General features: G+C 41.7%; 1 long non-coding RNA gene across 4 annotated transcripts in view; it reads left to right on the forward strand.

The window, feature by feature from the left end:
• The first annotated feature begins 15,717 nt into the window (after nucleotides 1-15,717).
• The window catches only part of LOC124171603, a 138,829-nt gene continuing 133,467 nt past the window's right edge, over nucleotides 15,718-21,079 (forward strand). For 2 of the 4 annotated variants that reach the window (XR_006867866.1, XR_006867863.1), the window contains exon 1: nucleotides 15,718-16,022. This is a non-coding gene — a long non-coding RNA (uncharacterized LOC124171603). Of the gene's footprint in view, nucleotides 16,023-17,379; nucleotides 18,654-21,079 lie in introns of those variants that run through there. The other 2 variants (XR_006867864.1, XR_006867865.1) reach the window with 2 other exon arrangements.

Consider the following 21,079-nt stretch of genomic DNA (forward strand, 5'->3'; position numbering starts at 1 on the left):
GTGAGGTAAAGTAATAACTTCTAAGGGAACGTCAGAAAGATAGATATAAAATAAAAATAGAAGTATCTTAAACTAGTCCGAAGGGAAATTTGAAAATTTCTGGACCCAATGGTAACGCGTTAATCCTATATGGTAGACGTGGAAAATCCTCGGCTCCTAAAACAATCATGAAATTTACTATTAGGATTTGGTTACTCGCAATTGTTTGTTTTACTCTTTAAACGGTGAAAGTGCTTATTAATGAGCGTATACATTAAGCTATGTGCATTTCTTTATTATCTTTTTACATGTATATTTTGACATCGCCACGGCTTGCAGTCACGCTCAAGCGAACGTAATGACAGACCACCCCTGATATGAGGGCGAAATTAAACTAGTACATCTCATGAAGACGCAAACCGAGGAATACCATACCGAAGGATAAATGAAATGAGATTGTTAACTCAGACCCGAATGCGCGATTTACTTGAATTATCAGGTAAATAGTCGGGAACTAGAAATCACGATGAAAAATGTCTTTCTTACCTAACTCATCATCATAAGTCATCTAACTTCCATGATTTGGTGACCTCTTTGGAATTATGGCACATTATCTATAACATTGACTCATAGCGTAAAAATTTAAAATATTGAATATTTATAAAATGGTCAATTAATTATGAACCTAATGAAAAAACCCTCCGTTAAAATATCAGATATGCAATCTATTCCAGCGTTTATCAACTTAAGTACCCGGGTACCGGGGAGTGGTTATGTGTAAGAAAGTCCGGGTTGACACACAAGGGCTAAAGGTAGTCTCCTGGCTAAGGTAGGCTTGCATGGAGTATTTTACCCAAAACTCTTCCATCCACATATTAAGTTTCCATCCTCATCTTTTCTTCCAAGAAAGCCTATTTTCTTTCGTACGCTATGGAATTTGGAGGAGGCGACCGACAGCTGAGGTCATTTGCTCCATGAGGGTAGGGTATGGAAGGAAGGGCGGAGAAAAGCCCGGCGTCTGCATTTGCCTGCTCTTAGCGAAAATCGCCATGAGGACCGCGGCTTAACGTCCCATCTGACGGACGTAGTATTGTGCTTGAAATGTCCACCACACAACATTTAAGCATTGATCTCTGAAAATTCTCTAACACCGCAGGGATTCGAACCCGAGCCCATGGGGTGTGAAGCAAACACTCTAGCCACCACACCAACCCGATCCCCAATCCCTTTCGTTCTATATATAAATACTATACACCTTTCCATTTATTCGCCTACCTATCTTCCCTCTTACCAGCGCCCACTCCCCGTTCAGTACTCGCTCCAACTATATCCTCTGTCTCCACTACATTTCATCTTAAAGTTTGAGCAAAAGAAAAATAGTTTAATGAGAAAAGTCGCGACAGGAATCTTCATCACCCGATTCTTCTTTCTTTCGTGTAAATTTAATAATAATTGCCTTCATTTGAATACGCAACTTGGTCCTTCTAAGCCAGGCTTAAGGCATGTCAGAAGGTTCGATTTATACAACACAGTGGCATATTGCAAGCGTAACATTTATATTAAATTTAAAATTTTAACTTCATAAACGAATTCAACAACAATAACATGAGACTTTGAATATAAGGAATTTCCTCTTTAGACCGGTTGATCGGAGGCGTTCCATGTTTGGCACACGCCCACGATAATGAACCAGCACCTATCCGAACACCCGAGGGCTAGGCGGAATATCCTCCGACGGTCACCGCCATCGCTCGAGAGGGCATTCTCCCCGACCGGTTCGGGTTCGGTTCCGGTTTGAAATAAATCGTCCAATCGCTCTTGGAAGGGGACGTTTAAAGGGATACGACCTCGACTGCGTGGTACTGGGTTCCACTCCCCTCTTTCGCATTATGATATCCATTCTCCCATTCCGTCGCCTTCGTCCAATGAGGGTGAATCCTTGAGGTCGTCCCTGAAGGCCGTGTGAGTGCGGTTCGAGGAGCGGATTTTTTTTGTTGCTGCACTTGGGTGCGCGTGCACCAACAATGTGTGACGTCGTCCTGCTCCTTTGTGACGCGAGGGAGAGGTGGGGGTTGTGAGAGCGGGCTTTGGAGTGGACCGAACCAGGTTCGAGGACGAGTGTCGGTACATTTCTGGGAGGGGCAAGACGTTTGCGATTGGTGAGTGGATCCAGCCAGTCTGCATTATGATCCTCGCCCGTTGAGATGCACTGGACGGTTAAAGGAAGTCAACAATCGTGACAAGAACATTCAAGAATCGGGTCTTCTCAGCAGCCACGTTGGCATGACATTATCTCTCTTCTCTACTTTTTTAATAGGTATTTCTAATAAAGGATGGAACGTATCTGCATAGTGTTACTTGAATTACGTTCTCATGAGCCACTGCTCATATCACCTTTATGAATTAATGCGTGATTCATAGCCGTACCAAGGGCGTACCCAGGATCAAAGCTAAAGGGGCAAGCCGTGGTCGTTCAAGCTGTTACACAGGTAAGGTTAAGGAAACTAAAACTTCAAGAAAATTATAAAAGCCCTTTATTAGTTTTTAAAATTGTTTGCTCAAAAAAATCTTTTATTTTAATTCAATGATTTATTACAATACCACTTTTATTGGATTTAAAGAAAATTGCTTCTAGGCCTCCTGCTGGCCCCCGCTGGGTACGCCCATGAGCCGTACTGCGAGTCACACGAATGAATTGCCGTAGCCATGCGGCACGCATGAAATGCATAAAATGCATACCGCTATTTACCTAATCCGGGAATGTAGGTAAAAACTTTAGATCGAGGTAAATTTCGGAAATCAATTCGAAAGCTTCACTTTTACTTATGTTACTGGCCTGTCCCGCAAACATATAGGGGCGTGCTCTCAAATGTAGGATCCAATGAATTGCTTCCTAACCTCAACACTATTTTTAAAATATAAAATAATAATAACACCCCTTTATTACTAAAAAAATCACGATCTCAGATAACCCTGTGCCAGGGGGTTCCACATATACAAATACAATGCGGCGAATAGCTGAATGATAAAAAAATACTCAAAATGTTAAAATAAATTATTTTACCACAATCGGTGAACATTGAACATAGCTAATACTTTTAGTTAGTCCAAATTTTTGAAGACACGGGCATTCATACCAAATATATTGAACATAACCTATTAAATCCTGTTACATAAATTATTCCTAATTGTAAAAATTACTTATTTTTAATGTGCAGATCATTTTACCTGGTTTACCAGATAAATTAATACATTTTCTGCTGCACATGGATACCCGTGGACGGGGTAGGTCAAGGTGACAACTTGGCCACACGCCTGGATATTCTGAGAATGAGTGGAGGAGGGAGTTGTGAGAGCCGGCTTTGGAGTGGACCGCTTCGGGTTCGAGGACGGGTGGTGTCGGTGCATTTGGGGGCGGGGCAAGAAGTGTGAGATCGGAGACTGGATCCGGCCAGCCAACACCGGGTTGCGATCCTCACTCATCCAGATGCCCGAGTGCATCGGTCAGTGAGCGTGCAAAGAAGTAAATAATGGCGACAAGTGCACCCAAGAGACGGGTCCTCCCAAGCAACCAAGGCAACATGATGCTTCCGTGTTCGTATTTTTTTCTTCTTCTTTAAATCCCTTCCCTCGGAAATGCATGCAATTCTCGGCATCGTTTTCTTCGGAGTCTTGATGAACCCATTTTATGACCTATACACCGCATCCAGGAAGTATTTTTATAGGGAATCCAAAAGATGAGTAGCTTCTTTTCTTTTCGAGCCAATTCCATGATGAAGTTTTGAGTGTGTGGAAGAAGTTTTTTCGGAGGTGTGGAAATAAATAAAAGTTCGGAATGCATTAAATAAGTTGACGTGAAACGCTAGTTTAAAAAACCTCACCAGTAAATAGAAGATACAATACCGTCAAACTTGACGTAAATTGACTAACTATAGGCGGTTAATAATTTATTACACCGTTTATTCTTTCAATATGATGGATTCGGGCGTTAAATGTTTCCGGTCAAGAGAATAGTGCGGATTAGAAATCCTAAGTATTCAAAGCAACAAAATCTTCCAAAAGAATCCATGGCAACATGATGCTTCCGTGTTCATGTTTTGTTTATCCTTTTCCATTCCATGTGTCTTCCAGCATTGTTCACCTTAGTGCCTTCATGGTCTCAGCTCAATTTAATTTGCAGCTTATTCAACAAAAACAAGGGGAATGGGATTATTGGTAACGGAGCGCAATTATAAATTGGCAGGACTTCATAGGACGCATCAGAACAAAATTTCACCTGGGAATTTTCTCTGGCTTTTATAGTCGGTTGCTAACTTTGGGTTGCGAAGAAATTGGTGGATCTCGCGGCAATTTTATTCTGTATTCTTACTGCCTACAAACGCTAGCTGTAGCTTCTCGTTTGCGGCGAAAGAACCGCTATAAGCATGCTTATTCCTCTGAAATATAGAGGTAATATAGACGTCTAATTTGGCAGGATTTAATGCATTATATGAGAAAAACATTCATGGGTGTTTGTTCTGATTCTTCAAAGAATTTTCTACCAAAAGACGGAGTAGAAATTAACGAAACTCATGAAGAGTCAACAGAAGAATTGATACCACATTTCCCTGCACATTTAACTACAATCCTTACCCTATTGGACTGATTAAATATTCTTCTGCAAAGTATTCTCCAGTTTGGACTAAAATGAAGAGAACTAATTTTATATTGTCTAAATAATCAGAGCGTGCTACAGATTTGAATTTGCATAAGTAGTTGACGCATAATCACATAACTTCAACATTTTCCCTGTATTTTTCTATGAAAATATAGTTGAAGTGCATGTTGTGAGTTTAAACTCGTTTCATTAAAATCATCGCTAACCAAAGTGCAAAATAAACAGCGGCCAATGAACAAGTTGATAACTTAAATAAACTTGATAATTGTTTTGGAGGCCGCAGTTTGTCCATATCTGACTTTCAGGGTTAGCGTGTTGCTATTCGTAGGGATTTCTCTCGGTTCTCTTGCAGCCGATTACACCTAATTTTCCTCAAACATGGAATATTTCTGAGGATGTATTTGAGCTTTTTTATTTACTCACCAATTTTTTTTGCGCCATCGATAAACCAACGCGTTAGTTCAAGAAAAACATTTACCTGGTTTACAGGATTTATAACAATTATTTTCTGTTGCACGGAATTTAACCGGATTGATGAAGTAACTTGTGCTGCTCGCGTGTTTCGGTATAAACTGAGATAGTGGGGTTCAGAATGGACCGACTCGGGTTCGAGAACGGGTGGTTCATAACGGAGTGTGGTGACGGGGCCTTGGTGGCTTTTCAGTGGTGTCAGGTCTTTTGACTAGTGCCAGCTCGGGTCCAGATCTTCAACCTATCGAGACACAGAGGGACATCATTTGGTGAGAGTGAAAGGAAGTAAAGAATGACGAGAAGTGCAGTCAAAAGACGAGTCATCTCAAGTCGCTACACCGTGACCCTTTCTTGGTTGGGTTTTTGACGTCACACCCAAAAAAATCAGTAAGAATTATCTTGTTTACATTTTACTATACAGTGTAGTAAAATATAATCCATCAACATTCAAGTATACAATTACAATACCGAGTAGCAGAAAGTAATACGGTTAGATATACCACACTTTTTAGCATTTGATTTTTTTAAAGTAATTCACGAAAAATTGACTGTGGGGCACTGGCTCTATGATGTACTTGAATGGCCTCTTAGAAAATGTTTGGTAAATTAACCAGGCAGTCCCTATCCAATGGAGTACTACTGGTGGAACGGTCTAGCGACAGCTTGTAAGACCCAGAACAAACGCCAGTAGGCATAATTTTTTTTCTGAGACATCCTATTTAGCTCAACCAATTTGGACGTGCGACTAAGGAACTATGGGGTCCAATATCGTTATTTCAGAGGAATAAGCGCCAATATTATTATTATTCTTTAAACCACCCTTAAGGATGAGCTATTTCACCATCTTTTTTTATGATTGTGATGGAGAATCAAAAATAAAGAGAATCATATTTATGCCCGCTTTTCCATCTATAACATATTTCTTGAGATACTCGCGACGAAAAATCAACGGAGTTCATCCTTTTGCGGATTAGTTGATCACGTCAAAGACTCTTGCTGTGTGGGATTACAGTGAATGAAATACTCCGCGTCCCCGTGCAACTGCTTATGTGGTTCGTTGTTACTAGCATTATAGTGTGCGGTACTTTCCGCCATGAGTCTGGTGCCTCTGTAATTGATCGTTTGAGTTGATAGTTTAATGGATAATACCTGTTTAATCATACCCAGAAAATGAAAAAAATTAAAAAATAATTTATTGCGGAAGAAATAAGACTGATTCTCTGAGCGAAATAATTCTGACGCTGCAATCAGTAACATTGATTTGGTGGAGCGCCAATAAATTTGAAGAGAAACTGTGTATAATTTAAAAACTTTTACCTCATGATTTATTTTCACATTTATTTTATTATAAATTTATCATTGTAAATAATAATTTATAATCTTTGAACAATGAATCCATGTCGCGAGGATGGTTATGACAACTTTTGAAACCGAAAATATTCATTATTCTTCACCGTTAAATAATGTATGGTGATGCCCACAGATTTGCATCGTGCATTTTCAGAAAACCTGGAAAGTATTAATCTATAATATACTTATGAGGAAACGATTGGTAGTACGACTTTCATAAGTCCCCGAAAGGAAGTTCAAGTTTCCCGGAATAACATACAGTTAGTGGAATGACGATACTTGGAATCGAGTTTCACGTTTTACATTGCAAACTGAATATTTATGAACACCAACTATAGTTTCTGTAGTGTTTTTTCATTTCCTTGCTTATGATATAACAGCATTGAAACCATGGGCGAAGTTAACTTATTGTTAGTGAGGAACGTATGTGGAATTTTTTCCCCAGGAAAGTTTGGTGACTCTATTAACACATTCGAAATGAACCAAGGCAAGCGGATGACAAAAAATCTCGGAGTCCAAGGGAAATATTGTGTAAAAAAATAACTTAAAACTATACAAAGGAAAATCACCTAAAATAGAGGTATGTAACCAGCACCACGTAAAAGGCTGAAAGTGCATTAGTACACTGAAAAGTTGAGACGTTTATACCTTACATTATGCATTACAAGGCCCCTAGCCTTGAGGAAAAAGTAACCAAAACTAAGATTGAAATAAAATTAATTTTTGAGCCTCACCGTGGATTTATTAGGAAAAATGTCGACGTTTAGTGACTCCTTTTGGTCATTTTTTTATGTGTAAGAATAGGAATTCTCCATCAAAAAACGAAAAACATTGGGTGCGAAATGTCAACGTCTTTCCAATTGTTTCTCCACAAACATTTATTTCATCATCATTAACTGCTATGAAAGAATTCTGCAAAGTTTACCTAAAATTTGCCGACAAAAGTCTTATGTCAGCCTTCGCAAAAAGGGTAAAATCCTTTGGATAATAAACCCATAAAAATAATTTTTTTCAATGCTATATATTTGCAATTTGTTGTTTTAACCCTCCTTTGCGGCCAAGCACTCAATAATTCTCGTTATTTGAGTGTATGGCATCGTGTAAATTTTATTTCAGAGGGTTTTCATTGAAATTTAACCAAGTTTTGATTTCAACTCCGGGGAATTAATGGCGTCTTGATATTGTTGATAGTATAATGAACTTAATAGGTGCCTTATACGATTTCTTAGAATGAGAAGTATGGGTTTATTTCATTATCACTATTAATATTTTCAATATGAAACCATTGAAGCGATTTTGGCCGTGATTGTACATACTTAAACTCATCCATAAGCGAGTTGATTGATAGCTAACAATCCCATTCTCTTTATCTCCGTATCCTTATGAAGAGAAAAAATGCAAGCCTGAGTAGAGGCGACCCGATACGATAGAAGACCAGTAGACGTAGTTTTTAGAGAAGTAGAAGTTTTAACGTTGTAATTAATCGCAATTTAGTTTACTCTCATAGAATTATTTTTCTTGGTATAACAATAGGATCAGATACATAGAGGAACCAGATAGTGACACCGAAGTGCCCAAGGAGATACTCTAACATTAAACTACAATGTCAAAACATGTTCTACCAAGAAAAACAAATCTTTTCAAGGAAAATAAGTTACTGTTTCGTTTGAAAATACAGCATAAGCACCGTTGAGACTAATCGATCGATGCTGAAATGAAATAATACCATTTGTGTGCATATCAAAATTGAATTTTACTGTTTTCTTTTTACTTTACCAGTCCCTTCTTATTGTAAATACACGCTTCCATGTTGACCATGCATAGGTTATGATAGCTTCAAATTAAATAAAACATTTAATACCTTGCCACCAAGGGCTTTGTCAAACCCTGAGTCCTAAAAAACATTGCACAATTTGATAGAATATAGTAAGTTCAGTCGTTTTGGCACTATTCCTCAGAATATTCTTTCATGTTGATTGAAATATTTATAATGGATTTCTACAATAATCGTGCTGATCACAAAAACTTGAGGCCTCAAAACACACTGGAGAGGTAACAATGTATGCCGAGAATATTTGAGCGACAAAGGTGGTTTACTTGGATATTAATCAATATGATGGATAACCCATATATTTGTTTAATTATTGATTCACAATTTTAGTCCATTATTTGTACATGCTTAGCGCTCATTTTGAAAAGAAAAAAGAGAAAATGAAAATAGGACATAGTTTCAATTGAAATTTAACAACTGTCAGCCGGATTATTCTCTACACGTTTTAGATGTAAGCAGCTCTTTTATTTGTCATGTCGGGCTAGCAAGGGCGCCGGAAGCGGTTTTTTTGTGATTGGTTGGACCGTCAAGCTCGTGAGTGATGGCGTCCCATGCACCAAAACAAAAAGTGCTACCTACACGAATGAAATGACAACATTATTTTTTCATAAATACAAGGGTATATTGCTCAGTGAAATTTAAACACACCTGCATGTAAGTTATGGAGGAAATAGCGAACGGACCTCTGTATACTCTTCTTTTGGCAAGGTGGAGGTGTAAAAAATATAACCGATATCTATTGTGAGCATTCTTTCGGTTGGTGCAGGTTAGTATTCGCGATGGTACGCTAACTAGCTTCATAGAAATATATATTGTAATACGTAATTTAGAAGACTTCAAAATAAAAAGCTAGGGTCAAAAGTCTATAAAGGAGTGAGTGTAGTACCAATCGATCACAAAATAACATTAATATTTACACTCATTTCAAGACCATTTCTAGAATATTTTTACGAAGTAATGCGCGTTCGGTTCGAAAAATACGCTACGGTTCCATTAAGATATTTTCGTTCAAAGTATCGTCTAAAAGACTCTCCTATCCCCAGTATTTTCAACGCTAATTCTGTAATGATTGCGAGAAAGAAATACTGATCCATAGTAAGGTCTCTGCGATACAATGAAAATTAAGATGTGAAATAAAAACATCTACTTGGATTCGAGATTTGACTAAATCGTTTCACCATCATGAAGGCAGCGTTTTAAGTCTACTTAATGTATGCATTCTTTTGAGAAGTAAACGAAAATCCATCTCTTTACGTTAATGGGGATATATCCAATGTTTTATTACATACAAGAATATCCAACTAATTATTTTACTTAAAAACAAGGAGTTAATCTCACATTGCCTATAAATATCACTGCGAGATTTTATTCATATAGGTGAGAGTAACATACAAGTCATACGTCTCTTCACCACTAGCATTGCAACAATTAGAGAAATATCACATTAAACGGCGAACGAAAAGTATGTTTCACAGCTCTGGGGCATTCATATTAAACAATGAATGCTGATCGAATCATTCCTCTATGTAACCTGGTGCCAATGCCGCACACACTGTCTTAAAATTAAGTAAGGTCTCTTCACATTATATCAATTTCTTATCGGTGTCTCATTTTTATTATAATCCATTTTTCATTCTAAAATCTATTCTCACACGGTTCAAAGATTACGTGGAAACTTTGAAATAAGTTAAGTTTAACGAGAGAAGAATGAGTAAACTTTCACGCAATACAAACACGCAAAAAAACAAAAAAAACTATAAGCCCACCCCAGAACTTTCACGCCAATCGCTATTTACCGAAAGGCGTCGTAATATAGTGTTAACAAAATGTGCTTTAATGCTAGTTTTTTAAATTTTTCTGCGATTATTGACCACTTTTTTATCGAAACGAACGTAAATATCTAATTGAAACCGAAATGAAGTTATGGCGTATTATTCAATTTGAACACGCATTACTTCGTAGACATATTCTGGAAATGGTCTTGAAATGAGTGGAAATGTTAATGTTACTTTGTAATCGATTGGTACTGCACTCATGGCTCCATAGACTTTTGATCCTAGCTTTTTATTTGGTAGCCTTCTAAATTACGTATTGCAATATATATTTCTATGAAGTTAGCTAGAATACCATCGCGAATACTTATCTTCGCTGACCGAGAGAATGCTCACAATAGATATCGGTCTGCACGCCGAGGAGTGTGACATAAAGGGAGTACAAGGTCTGGCAGAGGAGCGGGTGGTCCTTCTCGGTCCCTCCCCCAAGCAGCAGCACCCCCCGCCACTCGCTTTCCCCGCTTCCCCCTCCCTCCGCGGCCGGCGATTCACGCCGTACCCGCTCGGCGAAAATTTCATTCTCAGCTCGCAGTGCTCTTTCTCCCTCTCACTTCCTCGCAAAAGGCGCCGAGGGTTAACCCATTATTCCCCAGACTGTATTTAGGGCTTTTAACTTCGGTTGTTTCGCATTTTCCAATTTATTTTGGCCAAATTAAGATGAATTTCTGGAAAAAAAATATTTTCATCATATTATATGATTTTCATAATGCTGCGTTGCGCAACGCTGGGAAAACTCCGGTAAATAAATACAAAAAAGTACTTTTTAAAACTTAAGTTACATCTTTAATTTTTTATCTTCATTTGTACACTCGAAATCTTCGCCGGGAGTTATCAGTATTCCTTTGGAGGAAATGTCCCATTCTGCCTTGACGGGCATGCTGGGGTATGTCATTTTTCGTAGGTTGTCTCGTATGTGCGAATAGATTTTTACGCCAAACGCCATCAGTCATAAAAATACAATTACATGAATGAAAATGTTGGTGAAAATGACAAAGTTAGAAATAGACATACTTAAAAAAGTCAGTAAATCGAAGAAAAAATTATTCTGAAGTACAAACTTGTTCTGAGAATTAGGATTCAATAATGTTGCGTTAACGCAACGCTGGGGATTAATGGGTTAAGTCCATTGGCCAGGTCATGTTCAGCCTCCCCGCGCCTGACTCAATTTCAACGGTCGTGAAAAGCATGTTCTCCACCCCAAAAATCGGCTTTTAAGGACTATCCTAAGGGCTTCTGTATCCGTTTTCCTATAATGTGTTGCCCTAATTGTTGAACTAATACATTTGATCAGGTTTGTAAAAGACACAATTACTTCTTGAATAAGTACGAGGTTTTTCATCAGATCGATTGAAGAGGAAGTTAAAGAAAAACGGCCTTAATTGGGCTGAAAACTGAGGAAGGAGGAAGATAATGAACTCCATGTCGTGCAGGGGGTTATAGGAAAATTTTCATTTCAATTTACAGAAATTTTGCGAAAATAAAGTGCATTCACAAAGTGAGGAAATATATTGATAAAGTGAACTGCGATGCCAGAAAAGTCAACATTTAAGCCAATAATTTAAAAAAATCAATCATTTAATTCATTCTTGAGATGGATTTATTAATAATCGATTACGGCGTGAAACTAAGAGAGCTAGGGAGGCTTGGTGTAAAAGACAGTGTGAGAAAATGGAAAAGTTCCAGAAGGATGGAGAAGTAGGCGTTGTACGCCAAAGCTAAGTCGCCATCGGGCGGCAAAAGAGGACAAGTCATGTCTAAAATTAAGGATAAAGATGGGAGGATGCTAACCGAGCGAGAAGAGGTACAGAGTAGAAGGAAGGAATATGTGGAGGACCTGTATGACAGAATGAACAGACCAGAGAGGTTGACTCTAGAGGAGGAAACTGCAGTGGAGGAGGATAATCTTGGGCCGGGGATATTAGATTCGGAAATAGAGAGAGTACTTCGTGATATGAAGGCTTGGAAAGCAGTAGGGGTGGACAATATCCCGTGCGAGCTTCTGAAGAATATAGGGAAGGAAGGTAAGAAAAGGTTTTTCGAACTAGTGCGCAGGATCTATGATGAGGGATGTTGGCCGGAGGATTTCGTCAAGACGGTTTTAATTCCGCTTCCGAAAAAGAAGAAAGCTGTGGAATGCGGAGATTATAGAACTATCAGCCAAATATCGCATGCGGCGAAAGTGGTACTGAGGATATTGAACAGACGAATGGAGGCGAGAGCAAACGAGTATTTGGGCGAAGATCAGTTTGGTTTCAGAAGAGGGAAGTCAACTCGTGATGCAATAGCAATAATGAGGTCCCTCGTGGAGAGCAACTTAGAATATGAGCAGGACGTATATGCGTGTTTCGTGGATTTTGAAAAAGCGTTTGATAGGGTGAACTGGGTAAAGTTAATGGATATTCCCAAGAGAATAGGTGTAGATTGGAGGGATAGACAACTAATTCTTAATCTGTATATGGCCCAGACTGCGCAAGTGGTAGCGGACGGAGAATCTGGGTGGGCAAGCATTGGCCGAGGTGTGAGGCAAGGCTGTTCTCTATCGCCACTGCTCTTTAACGTATACGCTGAAGAGATGGTAAGGGAAGCGTGGGATGAGTTAGAAGCTGGAATAAAAGTGGGAGGAGAGATGTTCAAATCAGTGAGATTCGCGGATGATCAGGCGTTGATCAGCCAGTCAGCGAGGGGGCTTCAGGCTCTAGTGGATGAGTTATACGAGCGTTGCGAGGAGTATGGGATGAGGATTAATCACAAGAAAACTAAGGTAATGCGGTTTTGTAAAGCATCGCGAGCGAGGAATGTGAGACTCAAGATAAAGGTAGGTGGTGAAAAACTTGAGTAGGTTGAGCAATTCAACTATTTTGGCAGCACGTTAGAGGAAAACGGATATAATAGTAAGGACATCAGGAAGAGAATTGCCTTAGCGAAGCAGGCGTTCATGAACAAGAAGGAGCTTCTGAGAGGATCGTTATGTAAGAGTTTAAAGAAAAGGTTAGTGAAGAGTTTGATTTGGAGTGTAGCTCTCTACGGTGCGGAAACGTGGACACTGAGGAAAGAAGACGAGAGAAGATTGGAGGCTTTCGAGATGTGGGTATGGAGAAGAATGGAGAAGGTGAAATGGACGGAGAGGAAAAGGAACGACGAAGTGCTGGATATGGTTGGGTAGGAGAGGCAGCTTTTAGATGAGATGCGGAGGAGACAGAAGGTATGGATGGGAGGAGTACTTAGCGGTGAGGGGATGTTGAAAATGGTGTTAGAGGGTAGAATGTTAGGGAAACGAGGGAGGGGAAGGAATAGAATAGGATTTTTAGATAGATTGAAAGAGAGTAGGCCTTACAGTGAATTAAAGAAGGCAGTGCTGGAAGGATAGGGAGGCTCCCAGATCACTTCTTAAGTACTCCATGGAAACCTACCTTAATCGGTAGAATACTGTAATAATAACCTCCTTAAAATATCTAAAATGAATGAAAATTTTTTTATAATACGTAGACACTAATAATTTTAATTCACGTGAAATTCCTATCAATTAAAATGCATGGCAGTTCTTTAATTATTTCACGGAAAATATAATTATTCTATCGAGAACAAAAGTTTGAACCCAACTAACGAAGAATTTCCAAAATCTAGGTTCGTATTATGATCAGTGGGATCGTTGAAGCCGCAAAAATATCAACCAATATCAGAAAGAGAAATACAAAGGAAAGACTGCGACTAAAAGCGAGAGCTGAATGAGAGAAGGGCGAGGAAGCTGATGCTCTCCATAACCCAAGTCTCTACTTCAAGTCATCGAGGAAGGGTAAACCCCTAAAGGGGCCTAATTTCCTTCATCAGGGACAGGGTTTCACCAATCCTTAGCTCCCGCTCCGCATCTCCATGTCAATGTTGTTGTCTTTTCGGCAGACACCCTCAGCCTCAGGGTGCCTTGACACGTTGAGAAGAATGGGAGGCACACTTGGTACGAAGACTCTTTGAGCCTCGAATTTTATTCAATTCTCCTATATTAAATGCATACTTTTCTCCATTAAACCTTTCTCCTGTCTTCTCTCGATTTGTTACAAACGTACACAGCCCACGCAAGCCGTGTACAATGACTTGTCATAGCGATGTTTGGCACGGCGTGCAGATCGAGAATCTTAAGGCCGCTATACACGGTGAATGATCATGCTGAATTATCACGTGACCATGCACAGGATCATGCGAGCAAAATAGAACATGTTCTAATTTTCACTGAATGATCATGCGCATGAAAGTTCATTCGCGAATTTTTCCGTTATACACGGTGAATGATCATGCGCATAATCATGATGAATGATCATGCGAATGAAATCATTCGCCGCATTTAGCGGCCTTTAGAAGATTATTTCATAGTAACAAAAAATGGCCCGCCGAAATTGAGTTTGCTATGAGTTGATAAAAGCTCAAGTTTCTCGTAATTATAAGCAACCTGAAGCAATATACTATGGTTAATGGTAGTCTCGAAAAGCTTTCTAATATCAATTTCCAGGTTGTTACCCCGTCTGAGATGTGTTTGGTGTACATTTTTACTAATATAAGCCAGATTAAGCCAAACAATGATGTATTGAGAAGGGATTTATCATATTTTCCCTTCACTGACTCAAGAATTCCTTTTATTTTCCTTCAATGCGTGAATTACTTCGTGCAGTCATATTAAATTTTTTCAGTGAATGGCTCTTGAACGTTAATGAATCGCTTAATGAATGTTGTGAAAACCGTGTAAAATGAGAAAATTTTTTTATGAGCACTGAGGAAATTTATACCAAAATATTGCATTTTATAAAATTAAAAACACAGTAAATTTTCCTCAAGTAGTGGCTATCATGTATCTTATTACGTTATTTACAGTATTATTCACAAAATTGTGGTGTGCATTATTTTTGGATCTAAAGAGGGACTATTTATAGAACAAATAATTTTAGACTGATCAATAAAAATAAGCTCTTTTGTAATTTTTTTAATCATCAATTTTCATAAAGTTCTGATATTTCATTTTTAAGCTTCCTTCTCCACAAACCATTTCAATACCCTTTGTATACTTAGTTGATGATGGAAATTGGTACGAAAAATTTGCGTCCCACTAGGAGAAGATTCCCTGCGAATCCGAAAGATTCCTCATGTACAAGCTATCTGCGAATAGATACAAGTAATAAAGAGAGGATAAAAGGCAAAGAAAAAAATATTTCTTCCAAATCTGCCACCTCTCTCTTCCAAGTACCCCCGCAAAAAAGTGACCCTCCTTCAATCTGTTTCTTTTACCCTAAGGGTACAAAAAAATTAAACACCTACATGCAAATCACATTCACCAAAACAAATGGACATATATATGTACAAATGCGTATGTGCCTTGGATTTTTTTATTTCTCTCCAATTTCCTCGTCTCCAGCCAGACTTTCCTTTTTTCCTTCCGTCCTGACTCCCGCATCTCCCCGTACAGTCCACCCTATCTCACTCCGAGCGACCCCCCCAAAAACGACTACATATATATGTACTTCCCCACCGACGTACACCCCTCTTAACCCTTCCCCGATCTCTCTCTCGACGACCGCGGGCGATACGAAGACGACTGCCGTCGGAGCGGACTACGGCCGGGGTTAAAATGGAAAAAATAAAACCGCATCGCCGGGCGTCGGCAGGGAGACGTAGGGAGTTTTAGTCCGCCCGCGGCCGGGATCGGGGGAGGACGCGGCGTCGCCGTCCGCCAAGGATATTGCCACCAAAGGCGGTCCTCTTTTATATCACTCTAGAGAGCGACCTTCCACCTCTTTTCGCGGCCGCCATTATTATTGTCTCGTCGTACGTGTTGCGTCACTGCGCGCATGGCTAACAGATTTTTTATTGAGGATCTTCAAACCGCCTGGGCTGGATTGGAGAACCGGGATGACAACAAGTAAGTACAACAACCCCCCACCCTTTTCCAATTTCGTTTACGTCGATAAAAATCCCATTCCCCGCCGCCATTGTTCTCTTTACGTCATCCGTGTTTCGTCATCGATATCGTCATGTCGGATCTGAAGTGACATTGTCCTCACCTCGGTACTTGTCGGTACACTAGATTCTCAGGATTATTTCTACGAAAGTACCTACCACTCCGCCATCTTCTTGATGAAAGAATTCACTCCGACTACCCCGATCACTGCTGTCATCGAAACATGAATAGCGGATCATCAGTTCTACCCTTATTTAGGAGCATATTTAGGATGCCTTTCGAAATTTGAAAATAATACAATATACTCCTCAGAAGGAAGTATGTATCTTCACATTGCTACGCTACAGCTGCTCCATCCATGAGATCATTCTCGTGCAAGTCATGCGTTTGGTCTCCTATCTTTCGTGAAACTATAGGCCCTGACGTGAGAGTAGTGGAATAGGCTCGCTCTTGTTTTGGTTTTCCCCCTGCGCTATTAGGTCAGGGGGCGCATAGGCGAGGTGGGTGGGTTGACGTTTTAGTGTGGGTGGGAAGGGTGAAGAGTCTGCAGGGAGAGTAGTGGAGGGAGAACGGGTTGTGGAGGGGAGGGAATCGCAAAGGAGCTCGTCGGAGGAGGGGAGGGGTAAATGTAGTCTTGGAGAAACCCTTACCTATCTCACTCAACTCCTGCGTAGACATAGACCCACCCCCTCTTCTTGTCTTGCATCGCATCTCAGATATGTTCCACATTTCCGTCAGCTTTCACGCATAGACCCTGACTCTCGACTTTGTGCCACCTTTTAAGTTAACGCGATGCATAGTACAATTTCCTTAGCTACTAAACGCATGTCAACTCTACAATACCGATGCTACGATTGTTTCTTTTTCGACTCCAGTTTGGACAGCTGTGTAACAGGAATATGGGTCGACTATAATGATGATCCTAGCCTAAATAGAAGCGATAAGTGCCTACATTCTCGAAATTCTGGCTTTTTGTGCCTGATCGTTGTTTATTGACTCGGGAACCCCTACCCAGCCGAAAGATCAGAGAGAGAGAGGGGTACGAATATTTACATATATGTATATATCCTGGAATATATATGTATAAAGGGAATTCTGGCCACGTTATCGATCCGTCTCCCCCTTTTATGCATACTCCCATTGCTCGTGCCACCCCTTATTTCGTATCCCCCCTCGTGGTCCTTTCTCCCCCAGCCCTCCTCAACCCCCCCTGGCCTCCAAACACTTTCCTTCCCCTCCGTTCGATAGCCAAGCGTCGGCCCCCTCCCCTCTCTCCCCCGCCCCCTCCCTCCGCCGTGTGTAGGAGCAAGAGCAGCGAGGGAAGGAGGAAAAAACCCACGCTCCTAGCGGATCCAGGAAAAAACAAAACAATTTCTTCACGACGGAAGCCATGAAACCTATGCGGAGGGATCTTCCAACCCTAGGGAACGTCTGGGAAAGTCCTAGGTCACGAAACAGCGGCAGCAGCTCCGCGATGTTTGAACTCCGGAGCAGAAAGATACGTCGGGAGATGTGTGATCCGGAAGATGCTGCCGTTCGGCGCGAGCTGGTTGCCAGGCGGGCGTCTCGGTCAATCCGCTGCTGCGGGGGACGGATTTTTCGTACGGAATCATGCTGACGCCCTGGGACGAGTTTGGACGCTCGAATATTTTGTGTGTTCTAAAGTCGCCGAGGATGAAGAGCCCCGAAAAATCTCACTTGCGTGTGGACGAACGTGACTTTGTGTGTGTGCATGAGGAAGGGGGATCGCGTGCAGCCGACGTGACGTGTGTGGGCGACTTCGGGAGTTCGTTTCGGTTGGACGTAGAACTGACACTCTTTGTCCACACGGTGGTCCTTCCTATGCGAGAGAACGAAGCCTTTCGTGACATCCTTTTCCTTTCCATCCCTTCACGAGTTTTGACGGGTGAAGCGTGCGTGATCCCTGACAAAAATTCCCCCCAAAATAGCCAGCTCTCCTTCCACTCTTATTTCAGGAGTGGGACGGTTGGAGTCGCGGTTCACGGCTGGCAGCCAAAACGGGAAAGAACTTCCAGAGACAGAACAGAACGGGGAGGGTGGGATAATAAGTTCTCGCTCCCGGAAAAAGTTCGTTCGGCTAAATAAGAAGAGTTCGTTCCCAGGTGGGTTCCCGTTGCAGCGGAAAAAGTCGCGGGTGGCGGCGTGAGAAGATTCACCGACGTCCACGGATCGGTCGCTGTTCGGGCGAACAGGTGACGGTCACGAGGCACGGAATGGGCGAGGTGCTAACGGAAGGCGAAGACCACGGCGGCGCAGAGACGAATCTGGAAGCATGAAGAGTAGGAAGTACAACACTTTTTCGCACGAGTACAAAGTCCCACTAACTCGAGTCTTGTTGCCCCATGCTCTTCATTCTACGAAATCCTCAGCGGAACGTTACGTGTGGCCCGTAAGAAATACCAAGTATCCCAACCGAAGAATACGCTCCGCCGGCCTCCGTAATGTTGTTGTTGTTGTGAGTTCCAGTTCCTTCCCCGCCCGAGTCCCGGCAGCGACTCCTCTCAGCACGCTGGGATGTTATAAGGATTCGTGAGCGATTGTGACGAGGGTGGCCGGCGGAATGCCACGCATGTGAGTAACACGGACGTATTTATATGCACATATTGACGGGATGACTGTTGCAGGGACGGAAGGGCTAGAGGGTGGGGGGTTGGTTGCGGAAAGAGGGTGGGGGAAGAATCTCCAGTGTGACAGGGAAGAGAGGAACGTGTCATGCTGGGGAAGTTGGGGGGATGGGAACCGCGGGATTCACGAACGAGGGAGTGGAAAGGGGAGAGAATTTGAAAAGTGGAAAGGGTGACTGCAGCGGTTGATAGTGGTGGTGGTGGTGGCAGTCATATGTGTGCATGCGTTTGCATGGTATGAGGGAGAGAGTGACTGCGCTAATGTGAAGGTGTTTCGCTTTCGAGAATGTACAACCGCACACTCACACAAGCACGGCTATACACACACGAGAAGGAGGAGTGAGAGGGGTCACTGCAGCCATTTGAGGATAGTAGGGGGGGGGGGAGAAAGAAGGAATGATTGCTGTTTTATTTCCGTATACATTTTCGGACGGAGTTTTTGACTGAGGGATGCCACGGGTAGAGGAGAGAGGGAGTACCAACGACGACCCCGCATTGGGCGGGCGCAGTGGTTTTTGTCCAATATATATATATATATACATATCGAAAAAATACGTAGGGTGGGCATAGAGAATAATTTTCCTTTTCCGGAAAGGGTGGAGTGAGTGAGGCCGAGATAGGAGCGTTAAGAGAATGAGTTGACGGGAGAGAGTTTTGAAGGAAAAGGAGGGGCAAATACTGACGTTTGGAAGGTGGGGATGGAGACGCGTGAAGAGGCAAAAATCAATCGGTACAGCTGTTGTTCACGAGCGTATGTAAGAGTGTGAGGAGGGAGGAAAGACTGGATATATGGATTACGTTGCGTACCAGTAAAAAATTTTTTTCCACGAGAGGGGGCGTGATGCGAGGAATTCCATGGAGCCTGGGTGGGATCAAGGGGGAGAAAGGACGTAGTAGTGAGTACGCCTGCCCGTTTGCTCCCCTCCCTTCCCACCCCTCTGCCTCACGCACACGTCTGTCTATGAATTCAAGTGAAAAGGAGGCGATGGTATGGGGTCCTCGTGGTAGTCTAATGGGACAGCGGTGTGAGCCACGTGGATCCAAGATGGCCGCCGCCGTCAGCCGTGCCTTCCCCTCTTCGTTCCCGTACTACTACTGCTACTACGTCAAACCCCTCCACATGCGTGCGTGAGCCCTTTTATGTGAGCGTGTAAGGCGACCGTCCCCAGCACACACACTGCTCTCCTCCGTGTCCTTTCCTTCGCGTTTCCACTCATTCCCTCAGCCCATTTCTCGCAACGCGCCTCCTTGCTCTGTCACAACTTATGTTCTTTTAGAAAGGAATGCGTGACACCGATTATTACGCAGTAGCCCAACGAGAATTAGGTTTTCTTTGAGTGGATATAAGTATGCTGATCGCTCGCCGAAGGAGGCTGATTCGGCTCTACTAGAAAAAGCTGTTACCGCGGTGTCTGGCCATCAGTAAAATTACGATTGTAGAAGTAGGTGGACAAGGTGGTGTTAATTGCTGGTGGAGGTGTCAGTGTTGTCATTAGCTCCCAAATATTACGCATCAATGAAGAGCTCAATTACTATAGGGGATATATCCTTAAAGCCGATTGAATGCGGAGGAAAATAAATGAGTATGAAATTTCATTTCAACTCGCTTTTAGTAATGGTCGATAAACACAGCATCAAAGGGTTTTCTGATTAGAAACGGCACGTAGTTCATTATTCAAATCACGCGAGTCTCAAATAATACTCAACAGAAGTAGGAATAATTAGCTTAAATTTATCATTATTGCTTGCAGAGAGTAAAAATAGTTCTAGGTATATGAGTATATCGTTTGCACTTATTAGTGTTGCTCGTTTAAAATTGAAAATGCCATCAACTATGGTTTCCACTTCAACCTTTGAAATGGTACTGCGTTCCAGTCACCGAACTATTTCATTTAATTCCGCTCAAAGTATAAACTTCGGGGAGAAACTCCTCCTAACCGGTTGGGATGATTGTTTACCTATTCTTATCATTTTCCTGCTCCGATATTATAGACATTCCACGGTTAGGAGTTAAGAATGTAAGTGAAGGCTTGGAGAAATTATTGAAGTTCGCTACCCTTCACTTATTGCGGCATGCCAAACATAAATTATCATTTTGTACGATGGAGATAGGTGAATAAAAATTGGCCAGTTATAAATTTTAGCCGTACTAAGTTCCATGAAAGGTGAAATAAATTGTCAACGATAGCTATGAATCCTTAGCTTTCCTCAAAATAGAGTGACCACGTGTGATCACAGGAAACCTAGAGGTCTAATATTATTAGGTTCCCTCTCCCATCCTGGCAACTGTCCCGGCTGTGCCCTTACCATGACAGCACCAGTCCTCGCCAGTGATCCCTACTCTGGATCGTGGGGATACCACTCCTGCCTCTC

The sequence above is a fragment of the Ischnura elegans genome, chromosome 1, assembly GCF_921293095.1.
Source record: "Ischnura elegans chromosome 1, ioIscEleg1.1, whole genome shotgun sequence".
Taxonomy (NCBI): domain Eukaryota; kingdom Metazoa; phylum Arthropoda; class Insecta; order Odonata; family Coenagrionidae; genus Ischnura; species Ischnura elegans.